Genomic DNA, 8,360 nt, shown 5'->3' on the forward strand with positions numbered 1-8,360 from the left:
GAACCAGCAACTCTTTGATTCACAGTCTGATGCTCAATCCACTGAGCCACACCAGCCAGGGTGGTTTGACAAAAATTTTATCAGAAGATGGAGAAGTGTGTATGTAGGAGGGGTAGTTGCTTAAAATATCTGAAACTAGAAATGAAGAGAAAGTATGTTATTTAGAAATATGCAGATAGATTCTAGGGAAAAGATTTGGAAATCATTGCCCCACTAGAGTGAGAGTTGGGAGTAAGGATAGATGGAGTCGTCGTCGTCGGCAGCCGTCCGTCTCGAGAGACGATGGTGTAGCTTCTTAAGAGTCTATCTGCACCGCCGAGAATGGCTGTGCAGTCCGACTCGGGAGTGACACGGTATCTGTCTCCTCCCGTGTTGAATCGACATCTTGCGATGACGCTGGAGTGTCCTCTCCAGTGAAGCTGAAGCTACAGAGCCTGGGCAGGGTGATATGGAGGGTCTGCTGTTGCCCATGCAGCAGACCCCCCCTCTCTTCGCAGCTGAAGGGTCCAAGGGAAAGACGGAGTCAATACAGCTTGGCTTCAGGTGCGCCGCAGGAGTTGCCAGTGTTGACTACAACGTCAAACCGCCTTAGGGACTCCGGCTCCGGATTTTCTGTCGGGGTTTACTCCCTTAGCCTTTCCCCTGAAGAGGTATGCCGCAAGGCAGCGGAGGTTTTTTGGAGTCAGAGTTTTCCTTCTCTGATGTGCCCTGACTGGAAGATCGAACCAGCGACACTTAGCTCGCAGGCCGACGCTCAATCCACTGAGCCAAACCAGCCAGGATACATGATGATGTCGTCGTCGGCAGCCGTCCATCTCGAGAGACGATGGCGTAGCTTCTTGAGAGTCTATCTGCACCGCCGAGAATGGCTGTGCAGTCCAATTCGGGAGTGACAATCCCTGCCGCACTTGGTACAGGTGAAGGCAGATGGCTGTTGTTGCTGCTGTTGACGCTGCTTCCGCCTCGATCTTTTCTGGGCCGCCTCCTCGTTGCGCGCAGCCTCTGCGCGTGACGTGCCTTGCCTGACCGTGAGCCTCCAGGCTAGGCGGTCGTCTGCTTGAACTTCCCATGTGTTGAGATTGATGGAGCATTGTGTCATGTCCTTTTTGCAGATGTCTTTGAACCGCAGTTTTGGGCGCCCTGTCATCCTCTTGCCTTCTGCTAGCTCGCCGTAGAGGAGGTCTTTGGGGATACGGCCTGCATCCATTCTTTTGACATGGCCGAGCCACCTGAGGCGTCTCTCGCTAAGAACTGCATGCAAACTGCTCATATTGGCTCGCTTCAGCACCTCGGTGTTGGGGACCTTATCCTGCCAGGCGACATGCAGGGCGCGTCGCAGGCACCTCATGTGGAAGCTGTTGAGTTTCCTTTCGTGCCTTGCGTAGGTGGTCCACGTCTCGCTGCCATAGAGGAGAGTGCTGAGTACGCAGGCTTGGTAGATGCGCAGTCTGGTTTTCTCAGTGAGGCTGGAATTGTTCCACGCTCGCCGGTTCAGTCTGGCCATAACTGTGGCTGCCCTGGCGATTCTCCGGTTGACCTCCAAGTCGACTGACAGAGAGCTCGAGATGGTGGACCCGAGGTAAGTGAAGTCGTTGACAACCTCCAGGGTGTATCCGTCGATGGTGATGCATGGGGGAGTCCCCGTGCCTTGAGCCATAACATTCGTCTTCGTCAGGCTGATGGCTAGTCCGAACTCCTTGCATGCGTGGGAAAGGCAAGTGACTAGCTGCTGGAGTCCCTCTTCGGAGTGTGATGTCAAAGCTGCGTCGTCGGCGAAGAGCATCTCACGGATGAGCACCTCTTTGACTTTGGTCTTGGCTCGTAGACGGGCCAGGTTGTAGAGCTTGCCATCGGATCTGGTGTGAATGAAGACACCCTCGCTGCAGTCCTTAAAGGCGTATTGGAGGAGCATGGAGAAGAAGATTCCGAACAGCGTAGGCGCGAGGACGCAGCCCTGCTTTACTCCGCTGCTGACTGGGAAGGCCTCAGAGGTTGCGCCGTTGTAGGACACCGTGCTGTGCATGTTGTCGTGAAAGGACATGACCACAGCAAGCAGATGTGGTGGACAGCCAATCTTCCGTAGCAAGCTGAAGAGTCCGCTTCGACTGACCAGATCAAACGCCTTCGTGAGGTCAATAAAGGCGAGGTAGAGTGGTTTATGCTGCTCGTGACACTTCTCCTGCAGCTGGCGTAGGGAGAAGATCATGTCCACTGTTGATCGGCCAGCTCTGAAGCCACACTGGGACTCTGGGTAGACGCGGGAAGCAAGGGTCTGCAGGCGGGCAAGAGCGACCCGGGCGAATACTTTGCCGACGACGCTGAGGAGAGAGATGCCCCGGTAGTTGTTGCAGTCGCTGCGGTCTCCTTTGTTCTTGTACATGGTGATAATGTTGGCGTCTCTCATATCCTGGGGGATGTAACCCTCCTTCCAGCAGAGACAGAGTAGATGGTGGAGCGGCTGTAGCAGGACTGGTTTCCCGCTCTTTAGGATTTCTGGAGGGATTCCGTCGCTTCCTGGTGCTTTCCCGCAAGCAAGGCGGTCGATGGCTTTGCCGAGCTCTGCCGCAGTAGGTGGGGTGTCTAGCTCCTCCATGACTGGTAGGTCTGGGATGGCGTTAAGAGCAGTGTCTGTTACGGTGTTCTTCGTTGCGTACAGCTCGAGGTAGTGCTCGGTCCACCGCCGCATTTGCTGTTCCTGGTCAGTGATGACCTCACCTGTCTTGGACTTAAGGGGGGCGATCTTGGAGGGGATTGGGCCTGTTGCCTTCTTGATACCCTCATACATTCCTCGTGCGTTGCCTATATCGGCGGCTTCCTGAATGCTTCTGCACAGGTTTAGCCAATAGGTGTTGGCACAGTGGCGGGCGGTCTTCTGGACTTTGTTCCTGGCAGCCCGTAGAGCTTGAAGTGTACTGGGAGTGGGCGTGACCTTGTAAGCCAGTAGGGCCTTCCTCTTAGCCTCGATCACGGGTTCCATTTCTTCCCAGTGAGCCTCGTACCAGTCAGCGTTCTTCCGCTCTTTCTTCCCGTAAGCAATAATGGCGGAGTTGTATATGGCGTCGCGGAGACGTGGCCAATTGGATTCGATAATGTCATCTGCCGCCACTCCCTCGCCGAGTGCATCTTCCATCCTGTTGATGAATTGCTGGGTCTTAACTGGGTTGCTGGCACAACTGGTGTTGATGCGTGGGCGACCCTTCATCTTGGAGTGGTGCAACCTCTTCGGCATTATGCGCACCTTGCTTACCACGAGGGCATGGTCCGTGTCGCAGTCTGCACTGTGGTAGCTGCGGGTGAGGAGGGTGCTGCCAATATCCGTTCTTCTGGTGATGACGAGGTCAAGCTGGTGCCAATGGCGGGAGCGGGGGTGCCTCCATGACACCTGGTGGATCTCTTTGCACTTGAAGAATGTGTTTGTCACGCACAGGCCGTGGTGACACAAGAGCTCAAGCAGTCGCTGACCATTCTCATTGATCTTTCCTCTCCCAAAGTTTCCAAGGCAGGTGGGCCAGGCCATGTGGTCGGCTCCTACTCTTGCGTTGAAGTCTCCAAGGAGATAGAGAGCGTTACTTCTGGGAATCTTGGATAACGCTTCGTCCAGTGCATGGTAGAACTGTTCTTTCTCTTCGGTGGTGGCGCAGAGGGTTGGGGCGTACGCGCTAAGAATGCTGACTGGGCCGAAAGTTGTTGACAATCGGAGGGTAAGTAATCTCTCTGTGCCTCCTGTGGGTGGCTCTATCGAGTTAACAAGCGTGTTCTTCACAGCGAACCCAACACCGTGCTGTCTTGGTTGGTCCGGAGACTTCCCTTGCCAGTAGAAGGTATAGTTGGTTTCTCTGATAGTTCCGTTGTCGGCCAACCGGGTCTCCTGTAGAGCCGCAATGTCGATGTTTAGTCGTGCCAGTTCCCTATCGATGACAGCGGTTTTCCTGGCACCCTTGATCCACGGAAGGTCTGCAGTAAGTCCGGGGCACATGGTCCTGATGTTCCAGCTAACGAGGCGAAGAGCCGGAGGCTTCTTTCTTGTTGTTTGCTTGGAATTAACTGGTGCGGGTGTTTTGTGGCCCACTTTTCGAGAGGCGCCTCTCTGATCCCCACGCACCCAGTGGGGCAGGCGAGCCATGGCGAGACGGTAGCTGTCCAGTGAGGTGCGATGACCTCTCCCACCGTCAGAGGAGACCCCTGGCGCTCGTTTCCTTCGCCAACCGGATGAGCTTATAACCGGTATCTGTCTCCTCCCGTGTTGAGTCGACATCTTGCGATGACGCTGGAGTGTCCTCTCAAGTGAAACTGAAGCTACAGAGCCTGGGCAGGGTGATATGGAGGGTCTGCTGTTGCCCATGCAGCAGACCCCCCCTCTCTTCGCAGCTGAGGGATCCAAGGGAAAGACGGAGTCAATACAGCTTGGCTTCAGGTGCGCCGCAGGAGTTGCCGGTGTTGACTACAACATCGAACCGCCTTAGGGACTCCGGCTCCGGATTTTCTGTCGGGGTTTACTCCCTTAGCCTTTCCCCTGAAGAGGTATGCCGCAAGGCAGCGGAGGTTTTTTGGGGTCAGAGTTTTCCTTCTCTGATTTTAGAGATGTCCTTCTTCTTTCCTCCTTTATAGTCTTGAGGGCAGCATTTACAGGCTAAAATAGAAAACTGGCAGTGTAACCTTCTAAGCAGATACTACCAATACCCTGCTTGGGTATACTCACCCAACAATAAACATCTCTTAAATGTCCTCCAAGTGCCATGCCTCGAATTAGTAAATGGCAGTGCAATGGCAGCCAAACATTTGGATCAGTTTCACTAAGTAAACCACCAACACAAGTAGGTTTTTAAAACAATAGAATAGTGTCTCATTTTATTAAAAATAATAACTATTTTTAAGCAACTTACCAGCAACACTGAATAAAAACCTGGCTGTGTTTCCCACTGTTTCAACTGCTCCTCAGCTGGCTTTAACACAGCAGTATCCTGACTGGTGGCCTGAGTTAAGACTTGAAGAACAACAGTGCTGGCACTATTGAGATCCATGGAAACCAATTGGCTCAGTCCGAATAGCCCGGCTCTCCAGCTTCCACTGTCCAACACGAAGTGGCGTCGGTTGGTCCCGCGCCCCACGCTTGCAAGTCCACGCGCCGCCGCCCACTGATGCCGAAAGCGGCTTCTAGGAACGCACCATGTTCTGAGTCGCAGCTCTAAACGATGCGGACGCTAGAATATCGCGTCACAGACATCCACAGCAATAAAAAAGATCAAAATACTGATACACAAAACAACACAAATGAATCTCAAAAAGCATTACGCTAAGTGAAAGAAGCAAAGCATAAAAGTCTACATGAAGTTCTAGAAAATGCAAAATTATAGAGACAGAAAGTAGATCACTGGTTGCCTTGGGCTATGGGGCTAGAGGAAAGGATGATACAACAAGACACAGGATAATTTTTAGGGAGATGGAAATGCTTTAATCTTGATTCAATAGTAGTTATGCTACTGAAAAGCAATTTGGGGTCCTGCTGCCTGCCGCCACCCTCTAGGCAAAATTCCAGAAGCAAAGGTTTGGTGATAAAGAAAGTCTATCCAGTCACAGCTTCAATTACTTAAGCCTATCAATTAAGGCTAAACTCTAACACCTGGGCCCTGCTATCATTTCCCCCTGTTTTAATCACCTTATTTCTATAGGGCTAGTTACAAACTAAAACAGCATAAAATACAAAAACTACACAACTTTGGAAGAATGACAGGCTTCTGCCTCATAGCCTGTTCCCTCTAGAACACCCAAAGAATAAACCAGGGACCCTCTGCCAGGCCAGCCCAATCCTTTAGAAAAATAGGAAGCCCCACACTTTGTTCTTCCACAGAGACACGAACTTAACAATATACTGTCTAAAACGCTTTAAGAGAACTCCAGAAACCAGTTAAAATAAAATAAAATAAAATAAAATAAAAACGACCATCTTAAATAAGTTCACTTTATTCTCCTGTCAGTGCCGTCAGGTAACTGAAGACAGGGTTTTGAAATCTCAGCTATAAAGACATCCAGCCAAAGTCTCAATCTTGCCTTAAACATGTTCCAGAGATTGAATAAAATGTTTGTGGGTGAAAGCAACATGATGATGTAGAAAAGCCTATAATAGTGAGACCCAACTAAATGTAAAGAGGCTCCCTTGAGGAAATGAGGTTTGAGCTGAAGCTAAATAGGAGTTAATCAATTCAGCAAAAGGGACACTAAGAGAGGTATGGGCACAGTGGCGGGAGGGAGAAATGGTGTTGAGTAGTGAACAGCATGTACAAAGGGTTCTGTGGGGTTTTTTTAAGCATATGGGCACTTTAAGAACTGAAAGAAAGACAGAGGTGCTCAAGTATTGAGAGCTAATGAGAGAATGGTATGAGATAAGGTTGGCCAGGTGGTCAGGCTGGATTCCACAGGGCCTGACACACATTAAGGATCTTTATTTACCTTAAGAGTGATGAGAAGGTGGGGAAGGAAAATGACACCGAGAAATCTACATTCTTTAAAAATCATTAAGGCTGGAATGAAGAACCAATTAGGGAGTGGATAGGGTAGGAACAGGAAAACCAGTTAAGAAGTTACTACATTTAGTCATCTATAAGAGAGGGTGGAGTTAATACAGACAAATGAGTAGATTTGAGATACCAAGGATGTAAAATCGGTAAAAGGGTTGAATGATATTCTAAATTAATTATTGAGTCAAAGATAATGTTTTGCTTTTGTCTAAGAGTTCCTTATTTGTTCATTATTTGCAAACCAAAAGGCATCCTGCCAATATTAGATGTCTTTTTCAATCAGCTTTCTGTATCATATTTTATTAGATGGAGTAAGGGACTGGTATTTATGACATAAATTCAGCAAATACTTTTCCAGTGCATATTCCAAACATTGTAGGAATTTACTTAGAAACAAATGTACGAAGATCCCTTTCCCATGAAGCTTATATTCTAAATTAAGAATATTTTAAAATTTTCCATATTTTAAAAATAGTAAATAGTGTCGTAGTACTTTGTGGTCGAGGGCATGCAAGTAATTCCAGCAGACAGAACGGGACTGACGGAGGGCTGCCGCAGGCTCAGGCAGGTCAGCACTGAGCAGTGCAAGCACCTTCCTTTTATTGGATTTTGCAGATACGCTAATCAACAGGGAGGGTCCAGGAATGAGCTCACAGGCACATTCCAGGAATGATTACAATGTACTTGAAACTTAAACAGAGGAAGCTTAAAGGATTAACTAAAGGGAACACTTCCTGATAAGTCTATATAGCATCTATAGATTCAAAAACAAAAACAAATTCCATTATTTATTCTTTTAAGACTGTGGATCGGATGCACTGTTCCTTAAACACTAACAGAAAGCAATCAAGGTTAAACACCATTTGTGCTTAGTTTTGTTTGATTTCCTTATCAACATCAGGGAAGATGGAGTACTCAGCAAGATTCTTTTTAAGTCACAGGATGTCTTTTAAGATCCTGAGGCCTGAGCAGTCAGAGACTGTTGGCACCAGGGAGTCCAGCTCGCTGCTCGGATCATTAAACACCTGGACCGAGAGGCATGTAAACATACCTCAAATCATAAGTCTTGATTTCCAGCATCAAAATAGCATGGGTTAGCAAATAGTACTAAATATATTGCTACAAATTATAATTTGGAGGTTTCAGCACCCTATGAGGTAAGCACTACTACTATCCACATTAATCTCAGAGGAGGTTCAAAAACTTGCCACAATAATTGAGAACAGATTGGGATTGGGGCTCCATCTGATCAAATCTACAGCCACAGCACCCAGTCACTACACTACTATTGTAGTGAGTAGGATGAAGCTGGAAATTTGGCAACTCGAGTTTTCAGACCAATGAGTGCTTGACTTACGGGGCCAACACCCCAAGGTCAAGCTGTGAGGGCTTCAGTGGCCCCTCAGCCCAGTGGGAACGAGCCCCAGAAAGAGGTCCTCAAGCATTTGATGTGGGCTTCAGTGTTAAGAGAACAATTATCACCAACAGAAGCGTCCCTTTCTGAGAAATGTGCACTAAAGTAAGGCGATGGCCCAGGACACTGCCAAACTGTCAGGATTACCTAGTCATCGAAATCGTGTTTACTGAGGGCCTTTTCTGGGCATGTCACTGTTCTGGGGCAGGTTAAAGTTGCTGGCGGTTTGGATTAGGGTAGTGGTTTTGGGGCTCAAGAAAGTAGTGTGACAAGACTTGGGGACTGACTGGTTGAGATGAGAGGGCTGCCCCAATTTACACTCCTTTTAACCCTCCCTACGCCCCAACAGGGCTGTACACAGGATTCACGTTCCAACTTGAACAAAAATCTCTTATCTTGCGAACTGGGTGGCTGACAGAGTTAGATCACAC

Source organism: Furipterus horrens, unplaced genomic scaffold, assembly GCF_987537825.1.
Source record: "Furipterus horrens unplaced genomic scaffold, mFurHor1.1.pri manual_scaffold_3, whole genome shotgun sequence".
In the NCBI taxonomy this organism is placed as follows: domain Eukaryota; kingdom Metazoa; phylum Chordata; class Mammalia; order Chiroptera; family Furipteridae; genus Furipterus; species Furipterus horrens.